Source organism: Eleutherodactylus coqui, chromosome 4 (genome assembly GCF_035609145.1).
Source record: "Eleutherodactylus coqui strain aEleCoq1 chromosome 4, aEleCoq1.hap1, whole genome shotgun sequence".
Lineage (NCBI taxonomy): Eukaryota > Metazoa > Chordata > Amphibia > Anura > Eleutherodactylidae > Eleutherodactylus > Eleutherodactylus coqui.
The window spans coordinates 287,529,979-287,546,963 of record NC_089840.1 but is presented as its reverse complement, the minus strand read 5'-3'; the positions used below and the strand labels follow the sequence as shown (position 1 = coordinate 287,546,963).

The 16,985-nt window shown below is 44.9% G+C and overlaps 1 protein-coding gene and 1 long non-coding RNA gene across 2 annotated transcripts in view; both read left to right on the top strand.

Annotated features, from left to right (window-relative positions):
* Positions 1-16,985, top strand: part of LOC136624387 (zinc finger protein 585A-like) — a 144,958-nt gene that overhangs the window by 78,067 nt on the left and 49,906 nt on the right. The window lies entirely within an intron of this gene.
* LOC136624536 (uncharacterized) lies at positions 50-5,709 on the top strand. Its single transcript, XR_010792326.1, has 4 exons — positions 50-65; positions 158-1,083; positions 2,164-2,332; positions 4,722-5,709. It is a non-coding gene; the product is annotated as an uncharacterized lncRNA (long non-coding RNA).

Here is a 16,985-nt window from a genome sequence, read left to right as displayed (position 1 = left end):
CAATATTGAGTACCCTATTATGTCTTGTATATAAATAAGTTCATTGGTCACTATCCTTTAAATAGGTGCTTCTATTCTGTATCTGTTTATTATGTTTACATGATCTGATCCAAGGTATTTGATTTTAATTACCCCTCTTTTTTAATTTTTGTTACAGATATCTGCTTGATGCATGTGCTCCGGACTCCTGATTGCTCCATTATGTGTTGTTCTGCTTCCATTTATATTATTTTCTTCAAAAAGCGTTTTTCTTCTGGTGCATGCATGTGTGCCCAGTATGGGTCATAAATAAATATTATTGCATGAAGTGGTTGTGTATGTACTATTACTATGGGTTATAATTGCTGGGGAGATTATATCCTAAGTATTGGATCTACGGTTTTCTGTTGAAGATATGCACTGCAAAGAACGATAAGTGTGTGATTGGGCAGATCATTGACGATTTATGACGACCCTTTTTTAGATTGGGTTGTATATTATGTCATATTTTTTACTTTCCAAATTCTTGGAGTAAAAGGTTATTATTAAAATTTCTATTAGGTTTATTAAGCCCATTTATCACCACTATCGTCTGTATACATTACTGTGCAATTAATATATGCTATATATCTATTTAATGGATCCTAGCAAGCTTTCCTTGTAAGCTTGCTTACAATTAGCATGGTATATACATAAAGTGTGGTGAGTCACTCTATACTGGTGTTCCGTGACCTGGCAGGGTTGCTATGACTACTTGTATCAACAGAATCTTTAGCATATGCGCATTTGATCTTTGGAGCTCCCAGCACTAAAGGGAACTTAACACTGTTGTTCCGTGATCTAGCAGGGTTGCTATGACTACCTGTATCAACAGAATCATTAGCATATGCGCATTTGATCTCTGGAGCTTCCAGCACTAAACGGAACTTAATTTCTTTATCAGTGTTGACGGAGGACTCTAGATGCAAGCACACTTGGTCTTTCACAATTCCCTCTGCCCTCCGTAGTCTCGTGATAGCAGACTAATTATGCACAGGTGCACTTACACAGAAGATAAACCGGAAGCATTGTGAGCCGTGGAGGACGTGAGCACATGCGGATTAGGTACTGTTCAGCTGTTTCTTGTGGTTTTAATTGGTGTTGCACTATAAAAAGTCTGTAACTAATGGTGTATGTATACTTGACAAAGATCACTGTGTTGATCGAAACGTCGTATGTGTATGGAGTAATAAAGGAAGAAGTTTTTACTGCATCGCTGCTTGCTGCCACAAATTCTTCTCTTCTGCTTGCACTATTTTGGGGTCTCAGGATCCGGATCCCTTTTGTGGCGTGCACAAGGTTGGTCCCACCCTGTGGGTTGAGTGGAGTAGTGCTGCCCTGAATTGTATTATATGTTCTGGACGACGGATCCAGCAGGACGTGCACCCCCATAAGAGGACCATATGATGTCAAATCCCCTGGATGATGCTCCAGGCTCCATTGCCATTTTTTCTTATACCGAAGATGAGGTCAGTAACATATTTGCGAGACTGAGATGTGATACTGCGTTCCTGAGTACCCCCTCTACTGAGAATTTATATCGAAGGTGGGAAAATGACAAAAAGAAAGAAATCTCATTGATGTTACATCTCTCTACACTTAGCGAATATTACAGAGTCAAAAGGATACCGCGAGGCCTACGCCCACATGTACGACCCACCTTGTTGCCTAACAATGAGGCTTTTTGTAACAAGTTTGTGGCCATCATCAACAAATTCTCTTTTGATATTATTTTGCTTAATTTGGAATATTTACAAGTCGAGATAGAGACCTACAGGAAGAAGATTGCAGAAACTGAGAAGATGCTCTTGGAAAAGATCTCTGCACAAGATTGTGAGGTTTTTTTTCGCAGCAAGGCACCAATACTGATGAAATTCAAAGAGGAACTTGAGAATAGCAAGCGGTCAAAGTGGTTTCGGGACTTTGATGACTATGCCCAAAAACGGGTGTTTAATTGGCAGAGTGTAAAACAGGGTGATACATCTACTTGGGGAGCCAGTAATAGACGCATTAAAACCAAAAAGAGATATCCCAAACAGAAGAATAGAGCTGGTGTTTCCACTGCCGGCTCTGATTCGACTGATGATGCCTCTAGGGGCAATACCTCTGTAGACCCCTCTGTCTCTGCATCTTCCTCTTTTTTAGGGACTCACACACGTACCAGGTACAAGAGGAAAGAGGCCCCCGCATCTTCCGGCGGAGAGGCGGACAAAGACACTCCAGGGCACGGAAGAGGCGCTACAGGCCTGAATACCCTACCACCGAATTGGCAGTTGCCACCAATGCAGAAGAGACCCTGAACCAAGATATCGTGGTAAATATATCATCTAGACCACTGACTGACATTGAAATCAAGGTATTGGCTAAGGGCTTGTCCTTTTGCCCTTCTAATGACACAGATTGGTTTGGCTTAGAATTAGATCTGCGGAGATTTTTTAGAAATCTCAATTTGAAATATTATTTTGGTTCTCAGGAATATGTACCCGTTGAGGCGACAGCCACTCCAAAGGGGGGGGTTTTCCCTTAAGGAAGTGGGTTTACGCAATAAAAGCCGGTTTGTACCACCTACAACCTATTATGCCATCGAGACTTTTTCCTCTCTTGTACTGAAGGACATCTCTAAATTAAGAATGGTATCCCAAAAAAAACAGGTCTACTCTCATTTGAATCTATCTAAGGTAGAATATCGGGCTTTGAACGACCTGTCCACTGACAGGTCGATCATTATAAAACCTGCCGATAAAGGCGGGGCGGTAGTTGTGATGAATACCACCGACTACTGCTCCGAGATAGAGAGACAATTAACTGACCAACAAATTTATGAACCTCTTCGTGGAGATCCCACCCCAAAATTTCAGGTTCAGCTTAGGATTCTATTGCATGATGCACTCTTGGAAGGTACAATAGACAATGCATTATACAAATTTCTGGATGTACAACACCCTATTGTCCCGGCGCTTTACACGCTCCCTAAAATCCACAAGGATTTGAATCATCCGCCTGGGAGACCCATAGTAGCTAGTTGTGACTCACTTTTCTCTCATAGTGCACAATTTCTTGATAAGATACTCAGATGTTTTGCTGAGAATGCCCAATCATACTTGAAAGACACCAGTGATTTCCTGCGGAAGCTCAGTAATAAGATGGTAAATGACTCCACGATTTTAGTCACATTTGACGTGGTCAGCCTATATACATCCATTTCCCATACGCGAGGTTTGGCAGCAGTCGAACATTTTTTGGATTCCTCTGCTTATCCTGTTAACAGCCAGCGGTTTGCCCTGTCTCTGCTGGGGTACATCCTGGAGAATAATTATTTTTTGTTCTCCGGGGTGTACTACCGCCAGAGACAGGGCACCGCAATGGGCTCAAAAGTAGCGCCCACGTACGCTAATATATATATGCGTTCGTGTGAAGAACAGTATGTCTATTGCTCGGGATATTGGAAACATATTGTATGCTGGTACCGCTTCATAGATGACGTTTTTGTCCTATGGGACGGTACAGAGGATGAATTGGTTGCATTTAACAACTTTCTTAACAACATCATTCCTGAATTACATTTTACCATGACCTATTCCCATACTGACATACAATTTTTGGATGTCAGGGTGATTCATGAGGGTATTGAATTGAGGACCGATTTACATGTCAAAGAGACTGATAGGAATTCATTATTATATTATAGTAGCAATCATCCCCGTCCTATGGTGAATTCCTTGCCGTGGTCACAACTGCTACGAATACGGCGGATTACTGATGAAAGGACAGTGGATCTAAGGATTGAGGAAATGTGTAAAAAGTTCACACAAAGAGGGTATCCCCCTTCCCTGTTACGGTCCACTAAAGAAAGGATTGGTCAAGTTGATAGAAAAGAACTATTGAATGATAGAACTTGTAAACCAAATACATCTAGAATTCCTTTTATTTCTACTTTTGGTCCCTTGAGTGGAAAAATAAAAAACATCATCATGAAGCATTGGCCTATTGTTGGAAATTGCTGCAGTAATATTCCGGAATTTATGCAGCCACCGATGTTGGCGTACAAGAGAGGAAAGAATCTTAGAGATCGGCTTGTGAGGCCCTTGATTACTCCCCAGGGAGGATTGACTCAGCGCACTTTTGGGCAAGTCAGGAAAGGCAACTTCCCGTGCCTCTCCTGTTCTTGCTGTCATAATATGAATAAAGGAGATTCATTCAGACATCCCACAACTGGTAAGAAGTATATGTTACGGGATAGATATACTTGCTCAACATCTTTTGTTATTTACTTGATTACGTGCCCTTGTGGCCTAGCATATGTGGGAGAAACCACCATGGAGGTGCGCAGCCGCATTACCAGTCATAAGAGCACCATACGAACAAGAAAGACGGATTTACCAATCCCCAAACATTTTTGTGAATTTCATCATATCACTAGTCAACTTAAGTTTAGGGTCATTGACTCAGTTGCCCCACTACCTCGTGGAGGCGATCGGGAGGGTATTCTTAAACGCAAAGAGATCCGTTGGATACATGAATTGGACACCCTCTCCCCTAAGGGCCTCAATATTGAGTACCCTATTATGTCTTGTATATAAATAAGTTCATTGGTCACTATCCTTTAAATAGGTGCTTCTATTCTGTATCTGTTTATTATGTTTACATGATCTGATCCAAGGTATTTGATTTTAATTACCCCTCTTTTTTAATTTTTGTTACAGATATCTGCTTGATGCATGTGCTCCGGACTCCTGATTGCTCCATTATGTGTTGTTCTGCTTCCATTTATATTATTTTCTTCAAAAAGCGTTTTTCTTCTGGTGCATGCATGTGTGCCCAGTATGGGTCATAAATAAATATTATTGCATGAAGTGGTTGTGTATGTACTATTACTATGGGTTATAATTGCTGGGGAGATTATATCCTAAGTATTGGATCTACGGTTTTCTGTTGAAGATATGCACTGCAAAGAACGATAAGTGTGTGATTGGGCAGATCATTGACGATTTATGACGACCCTTTTTTAGATTGGGTTGTATATTATGTCATATTTTTTACTTTCCAAATTCTTGGAGTAAAAGGTTATTATTAAAATTTCTATTAGGTTTATTAAGCCCATTTATCACCACTATCGTCTGTATACATTACTGTGCAATTAATATATGCTATATATCTATTTAATGGATCCTAGCAAGCTTTCCTTGTAAGCTTGCTTACAATTAGCATGGTATATACATAAAGTGTGGTGAGTCACTCTATACTGGTGTTCCGTGACCTGGCAGGGTTGCTATGACTACTTGTATCAACAGAATCTTTAGCATATGCGCATTTGATCTTTGGAGCTCCCAGCACTAAAGGGAACTTAACACTGTTGTTCCGTGATCTAGCAGGGTTGCTATGACTACCTGTATCAACAGAATCATTAGCATATGCGCATTTGATCTCTGGAGCTTCCAGCACTAAACGGAACTTAATTTCTTTATCAGTGTTGACGGAGGACTCTAGATGCAAGCACACTTGGTCTTTCACAATTCCCTCTGCCCTCCGTAGTCTCGTGATAGCAGACTAATTATGCACAGGTGCACTTACACAGAAGATAAACCGGAAGCATTGTGAGCCGTGGAGGACGTGAGCACATGCGGATTAGGTACTGTTCAGCTGTTTCTTGTGGTTTTAATTGGTGTTGCACTATAAAAAGTCTGTAACTAATGGTGTATGTATACTTGACAAAGATCACTGTGTTGATCGAAACGTCGTATGTGTATGGAGTAATAAAGGAAGAAGTTTTTACTGCATCGCTGCTTGCTGCCACAAATTCTTCTCTTCTGCTTGCACTATTGTGGGGTCTCAGGATCCGGATCCCTTTTGTGGCGTGCACAAGGTTGGTCCCACCCTGTGGGTTGAGTGGAGTAGTGCTGCCCTGAATTGTATTATATGTTAAGTGAGAAGATATATTTCCATTTATTTCTGGGTTATCTAGCAGGGACTCGTTTAACCTCCATTTTTCTTTTTTTTTTTTCTTTAACTTGTTTTATTGACATTGGCTAAGAAAAAAAAATTCATTTAAACATACTGCAAAGTTACATATTTAACAAGAGAAAGTAACTTAGATCACCAAATTATGGAGAAATGTATGGAATCACCAATAATGTAGGGCCACAGGCTTTATTATTTTGTCTATAAGACCCCCTGTCCACGGCTGAGGCGGAATATCGCTAGCAATATTCTGCTGAGGGGGAAGAGCTTACAGGTCTCAGCAGTGAGCCTATCTAACAGAGAGGCTCACCACAGAGAATTGCGGCAATTGTAGCATGCCGCGATTTAAATCCCACGAGCAGAGAATTGCTATGATTCTCCGTTTGTGGACGCCAGCACTGCGCTTTCCATAGCAATGCTATAGAAAACTTCACAGAGCATGATCCGCAGAATATTTATCGCCTGCGGATCATCGCCCATGGACAGGCAGCCCTAATTAGGTAGTCAACAGACAAAGGACGCTGTTCTAGACTAGCCTGGGGGCAAACTAGTATCTGAAAGTTAGACTAGGAACTAGCCCGGCTAAACAATCATTAGGCTAGAATTCTAGACTTGATACTCGATCCCAAACCATTCTGCATGAGCACTACCCGCCTCAAAACGTCAGATATTGGTTTTGGTATGTAAGTAGCAGGGTTCAGCTTAGATCTTTCCTGAACCCTTCAGACTAGTTACTATAATGTCTTATTTTGGCCACAATGGGATCATAGCAGATTACAAAACTAAAGGCCCATTTAGAAACAATGATTATTGCTCAAAAGCCATCTTTTCAGTCATAGTCTTTGTTTCTCAATGTGCGGCCATCGTGCACTGTTCGTGCATTATTTGTTCATCACTGATTTCTAGCAAGCTAAAAATCAGTGATGAGCCTGATCAGCGCCACGCACTGAGTTCTCAGCGGTTTACCAGCTGATAGCATTCTTTCTGCTGGTATCTCGTACATAGCTCTTGGTGATAGCTTCCGAGAACAAAGCAGCTCCTGCTGTTCTTGGAGCTGACAGCTCAGAGAATGAAGCAGCTGTTTGCATAAGATAGCTCTCTCGCCATTGTCTGCAAACAGCATGAGCCTTCATTTACACACTGGTGAGCTCTTAGGTAGCTAATTAGCTACTTCAGTCCTTATGCGACGTAATTGCTCAAGACTGTTACTCAAACTGGCATTTGAGCGAATTTTGAGCGATTATCATGGCATGTAAATGCACCTTAAGGCTGCCTGTCCACGGGCAGCTTTGAATTGCGTTCTCCGCGGTGATAATTCGGCTGCGGGGAACGCAGTGAAAGCTTTCCATTCACCCCCCCCCCCCCCCCCCCCGTCCATGAGCGGAGAATCCTCGCAGTTCTCCGCGGTCAGCCTATCTGTCAGATAGACTGAGAGCAGAGATCCGTCTGCCGGCTCCTGCTCCCGGGCGGAGATCCGCCGCGGCTTATGGACGTGCAGCCTTAGCCACTTGCCAAAGATATAATCACTTCAACTAGGTCTTTGCTGATGCTTTGTGATCTGGGATTTCTTCCTTCTTCTTTTATAAGCTCTCTCCATCAAGAGCAATGATACATGTGGTCGACCCTGGCACCTCCATCACTGGTTAACCACTTGGCCTTTAACCGTAAGCTATGTAAAATTGGCTTTTTGCCATATGGATGGATATATAGAACAGGAAGACTCCCTTAACTTCCCTTTGTCCTCCGTTGTTGCATCTTTATAGTATCTGGCTTTCTAGTACTAATGTAACACTCAGGCTCTGTATCCATTTATCACCGTTTTCTCCAACGTAGGAAGGTATGCATCCATTATATCTCTCCTAGGGTGCAGGTCAGAAGGTTCCTGATAAACTACAGTTTAAGTAGGGAAACACGTTGAACCATAGACCATGATCAGCATTTAAATTCATCTATCATAGGTGAATATAATCAAGCACCTATAGGGTTATACATCTAATACCCGTATATCTTCTATATGTCCGCTAGATCACCTGACTAAACTCTATATATGTTGTGTACGTCTGAGCACTGGTTTTGTGTGTTTGTTCTAGTATTTAGGCTTGCGCCTTCTTGTTGTGCCCTGCTTTTTTTTCAAGTCCATACTGTTAAAGGTTTACTCATGTATAAATCAGTGATGTTTATAATATATTCACATTATTATACTTCACCTCAAAAAGTGTTGCTAATTGTGTATTCTTAAAGCCCATGGCCTTATGTTTGGGCCCTTCTTCTTTCTATAAATGTTAAGACATCTCAGAACGTTTGCAGGTGAAGGAGAGCTGGTGGGGGACTCTGAAAAAGATAATTTCATAGGGGATAATTGTAACATTTTAGAGCATTTAAATATCCCCCCCCCCCCCCACACCCCACAGCTGCTCCCTGTAGTAATAGTGACATCCAACAGTGGACCCCTGTAGTAAAAGTTACATTCCACAGCGGCCCCCTGTAGTGACAGTGACTTTCCACAGCGGCCCCCTGTAGTGACAGTGACTTTCCACAGCGGCCCCCTGTAGTGACAGTGACATTTCACAGTAGTCCCTGTAGTAATGGGGACCTCCCACAGCGGCCCCTGTAGTAATGGGGACCTCCCACAGCATTCCTTCTAGTAATGGGGACCTCCCACAGCAGCACCCAGTAGTAATAGGGACCTCCCACAGCGGCACCCTTTAGTAATAGTGACATCCCACAGCGGCCCCTGTAGTGATAGTGACATCCCACAGCGGCCCCTGTAGTGATAGTGACATCTCACAGCGGCCCCTGTAGTGATAGTGACATCCCACAGCGGCCCCTGTAGTGATAGTGACATCTCACAGCGGCCCCTGTAGTGATAGTGACATCTCACAGCGGCACCAGTAGTGATAGTGACATCCCACAGCGGCCCCTGTAGTGATAGTGACATCTCACAGCGGCCCCTGTAGTAATGGGGACCTCCCACAGCGGCCCCCAGTAGTAATAGTGACATCTCACAGCGGCCCCCAGTAGTAATAGTGACATCCCACAGCGGCACCCTTTAGTAATAGTGACATCCCACAGCGGCCCCTGTAGTGATAGTGACATCCCACAGTGGCCCCTGTAGTAATAGTGACATCCCACAGCGGCACCAGTTTTGGTAGCCTTGAATTAATTATAAACTAGAACATATCTTCAGAATTCTGAGAAAACCTTGTATTGATATTGTCATCCCAAAAACCACAGGAATTTGGGAAGTAGGATGTCTATTGTGCAATATTGTGTAATACTAATGGTCAACATACCAGATGGAGTGATATGTTTGCCAAATCTAAACCATTGTAGCACGTACAGTATGGGGAGATATCCAAAATCTATCCATTTGATATGAAATGTACCTCCTTTTTATCTTTAAATCCCATGAGGGGGATTGCTTAATTCAGAGCATTGTATCTTCGTGAAATCTGAACGATCTGCTGTCTGATTTTTTTTAAAGGTGCGATCCTATATGATACTATAACTTAATTCTACCTGGTCTGGTCAATAACTTTTAACCCCTTAGTGACAAAGCCTGTTTGCGCCTTAGTGACGGAGCCAAATTTTGGAAATCTGACATGCGTCGTTCAACATAGCATAACTCCGTGAAGGTTTTGCATATCCCAGTGATTCTGACACTTTTTTTCGCCACATGTTGTACTTCATTTAGGTTGTAAAAATAGACCAATATAATTTGTGTATATTTATTAAAAGTACCAATATTGGGAAAAATTTGAAAAAATTGTCATTTCTTCACATTTTCAACTGTAATACCTCAAATATGTCCAAACACAATGTACAAATTTTTGATAGGATATATATTTCCATCTGTTTACTTTATTCTGAATGCACATTTGAAAAACTTATGTTTTTTCTTAACCATTTAGATGACGTACAAATGTAACATTAATTTTCAGCATTTTGAGGAACACTTTGTGTTTTCTTACAGCAAGCCAAGTTTGCAAAGGCTCATGGGTGTCAGAATGATAGATACCCCCCGAAATGACCCCATTTTAAAAACTACACCCCTTAATGTATTCACTGAGGGGGTCATGAGTATTTTGACCCCACAGTTTTTTTTCAGGAATTAATTCAATTTAGAGGAGAAAAAATAAAATTTCATATTTTTGCAAATATGTCATTTTAAAGACATATTTTTTTCCTATAGTGCCCATAAAAATGAGGATTTACACCCCAAAATGGATCCTCCTGTTTCTCCCGTGTTCAGAGGCATACCCATTGTGGCCCTAATCTTATGTCTGGATGCACCACGGGGCCCAAAATGAAAGGAGCAGCCGGTGGCTTTCAAAGAACAGAAATTTAGCATGAAGGTGATTTAGGCCCCATTGCCCACTTGTAGAGCCCTTGAGCGGCCAAAACAGAGAACCCCTACAAATGATCCCATTTTGAAAACTAGACCCCTTAACGAATTTATCTAGGGGTGTACTGTGTATTTTTACCCTACAATTTTTGAATAAATCTAAGCAAAGCAGAAGGAAAAAATTACAATTTTCATTTTTTTTTGGCAGTTGTATCAATTTAAAAACAGTTTTTTTTGTACAGCACACAAATGAATGAAGACTTTCACCCCAAAATGGATACCCCTGTTTGTCCCGTGTTCAGAAACATACCCATTGTGGCCCTAATCTACTTAAAGGACACATGGTTAGGCCTATAATGGAAGGAGCACCCGTTGGATTTCAGGGTACAGATGAATAAATTCCAGTCCCCATTGCCCACTTGTACGGAATAAAAATTGACACGTTAAAAAAATCCCCCCCCCCCCCCCCCCCACTCCTGCTCTTTTCGGCGTTCTCCAAATCTTAGATAAAAGTAATAATGTAAACTGTGTGGTATTTCCGAAGACAGGGGTAATTACGGAGGCTGGTTGGGATGGGTACATGGGGCAATAAAACCGGGTATCCCCCCTCCTCTCATGCTTTTTGGGGGGTATTTTGTGACCTCAGCGGCAGGGATGGGGTGCAAAGTGACGCTCTGTGAGGCTTCGTAATCTTGCGGAGGTGCGGCGGTCTCGCACAGAAGACGCTCAACAAGCTGCTCCTGGAACTGCAGGAAGGCGAACGTTCCCGGGGCTTCTTGTAAATTACGTATTACAGGTAGCGGTCTGAATAACGCCGGGCTCACGCGGCCGTATGTGGATTACGCTTGCGAAGGCCCGCAGCGGATTCCAGCTCTGAGCCCGGCTGTGACCCTGCGTACGGCCACGCAATGTACTGCGCATAACTGCCTACTCACACAGGCGAGTAAAAGAAATGAAAAAGGAGGGTGGAGCAAGACCCAGTGAGGGTAGTGGAATATTTATGGAGTACAAAGAGTTTTCAATGATTGAGTATTTTGAATGGTGGAGGTGCTGCCAACCAGATGACGCTCCACCAGTGTGGGCGTAAGTGTAGCGAAAAGGAAGTGAAAAGAACTGGTATGGAGGCGCAACACTCTAAGCTACTGGAAGATGTAGATCAAAGTCCAATGTGTGATGGTGAAAGCACTTCTTTTTTATTATTTTTTCAGAAATTAAAAACCAGCAATGGAATACGCGTTTCGGGGAAGAACCCCTTCGTCAGTTCGGCTGGATAGGACAACAGGATGCCTAGGGGTGACACGATTCCAAAGATGTATAGAATGTGTCGGAGGTCCTGTGTGCAGGAGGACAGGGGAGAAAAAAAATGCTTTAACAAGCACTCACACAGGCTGTCATGCGCAGTACACCTTTTTTTTGGTTTGTATTTCCCGCACCGTCGCTTAGCCATGACACGGGTACCCGCAGCCCGTATACAATGTAGTTGTGTATGGGCTGCGGGTATATCCACGACCATGGAGCACAATGGGCTCTATGCTGCGGATATTCGCGGTAAAATAGAACCTGCTGCATTCTCTTTTCTGTGAGTGGATTACGCAATTCCAACCAACTAATGCAAGTGGAATTGTGTAATCCAATGCGATTGATCTGCGTATTACCGCGGATCAGACGCATGCGGAATCCGTAATTCCTATCCGGTCATGCGAGACCGGTCTAAGGTAGATCGTTACCTTTTTATCATGTGACCGGCGACCGCTCAACAAGGTCACTGCTCCAGGCTCTCGGCGACCATTGGTCGCTGGGAGCAAGGAGATTTTAAGTTTCCTGGGCTCCCCGACTCCTGCGCATGTGTCCGGTGTTTTGCCATTGGTCGCATGTGCAGAATCTGGGAAAGTTCACGGAGGAAGATCGCGTCGGGGTGCAAATACGGAGGGCTCCGATAAAAAGTTTCATCTCCTCTCACCGATCGCATTGCGATCCTCTGCCACTGCTGTGACAGCAGGGGCAGGGGCGTCTCTGCAATGAAGATTTACAAGGGGGTGAAAGGGCTTGAAATATAAACCCCACTCGAAAATAATCAATAACTGGAGAAATTTTTTTTTTAAAAAGAATACATCACCTTAGAAGAGCGGTCATCTCCATCGAGCCTTCTTGTAGTCCCGACACTCTTCTTCTGCTTCTCTTCTGGCCAGAGATTGAAAATCCCCGTCTCCTGAAAGCGCTGCCTCTGATTGGCTGAGCGCTGTGACCAATCAGAGGCAGCGCCAATCACAGGCGGCGATTGAGGAGGCGGGGATTTTTCAATCCCCAGCCAGAAGAGCAGCAGCAGAAGTGTCATGGACCTGCAAGAAGACTCGACGGAGATGACAGTGCTACTAAGGTAATGTATTCTTTTTAATTTTTTTTTTCTACAGTTACTGATTACACTGGCCAACAAAAAAATATTTTGGAGCGTTTCCTTAACTTCATGAGTCAAATCTTACTAATTTTGGGGTGAGAAAAACAAATATGACAAAGATATTTATTAGCTCTAGTTTCTGTGATGTACAATAGGTGGAAGTATGTTATTTTAATGGATTAAGAGAAAATGATACAATTTAATTACATATGCCAACAACATTGAAAGTGCATTGGAAATTTTTTTTAATGACCGTTACATTCTAAAAGTTCTAAATTTTAGAAGAATTCCTGGCAGGCGGTTCGGTGTGAATAGAATCATGTGGTGACTTCATGAGATCGTTTTCTTTTTGCTTGCCTCTTGTAAGCGAGTTCCGGATCATCCCTACATACAGGCCAGCTGTAATCCTCAAGCATTGCTTCATTCCAACAGCTCTGCTATCATTGCTCCATTACAGAAATATCCTGGTGGAATCTTTCTCCGTGTTCATCATCACTCACAGCTCCACAACTAGAAGGAAAAAGTCTAGGTGGGAGAGAAGAAAATGGATTTTAAGGGACATGTTACATCCGAGTTGATAGTATTTTTCCAGAAGTCCTGTCACCAACTGAGTGTAGTTATCATCTCCTTTGTTGCCTAAGATTCCATGAATAACCCCCTTTAAGGCTTGCCAAGCTTCCTTGTCTTTTCCCTCCAAAACTTAATCGAACGCAGGATCCTTTACAAGTTGTCGAATTTGTGGCCCAACAAAAATACCTTCTTTGCATCACTCAATCTAGGAAACTTGTCTCTTTAGTACTTAAATGGCTGTCCTTCCTGGGTCATACCTTTGACAACATTTTTCATTAAACCCAGCTTTGTATGAAGAGGTGGAAGACGAACATCTTTTGGGTCCACGAGAGGCTCGGCAACGACAATTTTCGTGGTGGAGTCAAGATTTCTTGCAGGCCAGTCCGCTTGAATGTAATGTGATTTCCTATCCCTACTATCCCACATACATAAGAAGCTACAGTATTTAGTGACCCCAGTTACATTCCTAAGAGTACAGCGATGACCTTTAGATTGCTACAGATTTTCCACTTGTGTTCAGCATATTTGATTGAGTCGAGGAGGGCTGTCATGTTTGCATAAGTCTCCTTCATGCGAACTGCATGACCAACAGGAATAGAAGGAAGACGGTTGCCATTGTGAAGTAATACTGCTTTCAAACTAAGCCTGGAGGAGTCTATGAATCGCCTCCATTCAGTTGGATCATGGTTCAAATTTAAACATTTCATTAAACCATTAACGTCGCAGCAAACAACCAGATTGTTTTTCTTCTCAAGAAAAGGAAGCAGATCCCTCTGACGTTCTCTGTACTGTGAGACCCTGACATCACGTTGGAGAAGGTTCCATTGCTGTAGTCTTGATCCTAAACGTTCCGCCTTCTCCTTTAACAAGTCAAGGTCTTAAATAAGATCACTCAATTGTGCTTGACTCAGTCTGTGCGGTGTATCATCTTTTACCTCAAAGTCAGGGTCATGGGATGTGGAAGGCTTGTTGGGTTCTTCATTTTCCACTTCTAGCTCATAATGTTGGGGTGGAGTAGATACTGGTAAACTATCTGAATGTGGAATAGGTCGAATAGCAGATGGAAGATTCGGGTATTGAACTGTTCCTGTTTTCTTCATTGACAATCCTGCCTTTATAGGTGGAGTGAAGCAAAAATAGCCGTCATCTGTATGGTTTGTAGGCTCCCGCCAAAACATAGGCACAGCAGAAGCCATGGATCGTTCTCATAGTTTAACTGAACAAGAGTTGTAACATATATGTGGAGCCCATGACTTATCCTGGTCCCCTACCTTCATACCAAAATAATGATGATAGGCAGCCTTCACAAGAGGCATCACATTGTGTTTCTGTGACAAAAATGTTATTTCACCACAAATGTAACAAAACTTATTCACTAAATTTACACATTTTTGTGAACTTTGATATAGCAAGTTTTACATTTCAAAAGCGCTCCAAAACCAGAAATTCTGAAAAAGAAAAAAACGAACAATATGAAACTCAGTCATAGCAACATTTATTATGTTTATAACCTACAAACATATGGAGAACGTTGTGTTATGTCAGCTGAGAGGAGTGACAACTCCACCCCTCCCCCCCCCAAAAATCCCACAAAATAAAAATGCAAACTCTTAAAGATGACGTCACTGTATCTCCAAAGCAAGAGCTAATCAGTCATCTTTATGGTGATTTTTGAATTCAGCAGATGGAAATACATGATAATACGCTAATTTTGAGGCCAAATTAAAATTATTGTTGGGCAGTGTTATATTCCCTGTGCCTTGCATTCAGGGCTTCAAGCAGGATTGTGAGAGTGATATCGGGGCATCAATCCCATCCTGATATCGCTCTCGCCAGTCTGCAGGAGCCCTGAGGACCACAATATTACAGAAGTGATGCAATGCATTTTTTAAAATCAAAAACTATTTGCATCACAATGGATAATACACACGGGGGGCGAGCGCAGGATCGGGCAAATTTCTTGGCCCAATATGGCTCTCCCTGTGTGAATCTGGCCTCGGGGTCCGCTCACACGGTAATATTCATGTCAGATTCCTGACTGACTGCAATATGGTCAGATATTACAAGTGACGATGGGCAACGCTCGGCTCCACTCCCTCATCTCACACACGCTCGGCCCCGCTCCTCCATCTCACACACACACTTATCTCCGCTCCTCCGTCTCACACACACGCTCGGCTCCGCTCCTCCGTCTCGCACACGCTCGGCTCCGCTCCTCCGTCTCGCACACGCTCGGCTCCGCTCCTCCGTCTCGCACACGCTCGGCTCCGCTCCTCCGTCTCGCACACGCTCGGCTCCGCTCCTCCGTCTCGCACACGCTCGGCTCCGCTCCTCCGTCTCGCACACGCTCGGCTCCGCTCCTTCGTCTCGCACACGCTCGGCTCCGCTCCTCCGTCTCACACACACACGCTCGGCTCCGCTCCTCCGTCTCACACACGCTCGGCTCCGCTCCTCCGTCTCACGCACGCTCGGCTCCGCTCCTCCGTCTCACACACACACGCTCGGCTCCGCTCCTCCGTCTCACACACGCTCGGCTCCGCTCCTCCGTCTCACGCACGCTCGGCTCCGCTCCTCCGTCTCACACACGCTCGGCTCCGCTCCTCCGTCTCACGCACGCTCGGCTCCGCTCCTCCGTCTCGCGCACGCTCGGCTCCGCTCCTCCGTCTCACGCACGCTCGGTTCCGCTCCTCCGTCTCGCACGCTCTGCTCCGCTCCTCCGTCTCGCACGCGCTCGGCTCCGCTCCTCCGTCTCGCACGCGCTCGGCTCCGCTCCTCCGTCTCGCACGCGCTCGGCTCCGCTCCTCCGTCTCACGCACGCTCGGCTCCGCTCCTCCGTCTCACACACACACGCTCGGCTCCGCTCCTCCGTCTCACACACGCTCGGCTCCGCTCCTCCGTCTCACGCACGCTCGGCTCCGCTCCTCCGTCTCGCGCACGCTCGGCTCCGCTCCTCCGTCTCGCGCACGCTCGGCTCCGCTCCTCCGTCTCGCGCACGCTCGGCTCCGCTCCTCCGTCTCGCACGCGCTCGGCTCCGCTCCTCCGTCTCGCACGCGCTCGGCTCCGCTCCTCCGTCTCGCGCACGCTCGGCTCCGCTCCCCCGTCACACACACGCTCGGCTCCGCTCCTCCGTCTCGCACACCCTCGGCTCCGCTCCTCCATCTCGCACACGCTCGGCTCCGCTCCTCCGTCTCGCACACGCTCGGCTCCGCTCCTCCGTCTCACACACGCTCGGTTCCGCTCCTCCGTCTCACACACACGCTCGGCTCTGCTCCATCCACTCTCTGAATACATCCTCACACAGCACAGTCCGGCATCCACTGAGCAGATAGACCTGGTCATGTGACCCCTTGTCTCCTCCCACACACTGATCACATGACGGTGACATCATCACAGGTCCTGTAAGCACAGAACAACAACCCCACGGCTCCTGTCCGGCTGCAGGTGGAGGTATGTGGGGTCACCAGCACTGCAGGCAGATTAGGCCGGCGGCATGCGAACGGGTCGGACTCCACATCCAGGAGCCTACAGCAGAATCTGACCCTGTACCGGCCGGCGTCGGTGCGTTCCTCTATTTTGTCTTTATAGGCCGCAGAGTCCACCCCTGACCGCGGCCGGCGCCCCGCGTACCTGTCATTTTCTTCTGTCTTCTGTACTGTTGGCGGTCCGGATGGCTCGCTGTCGGACGCGCACAGTGCTGAT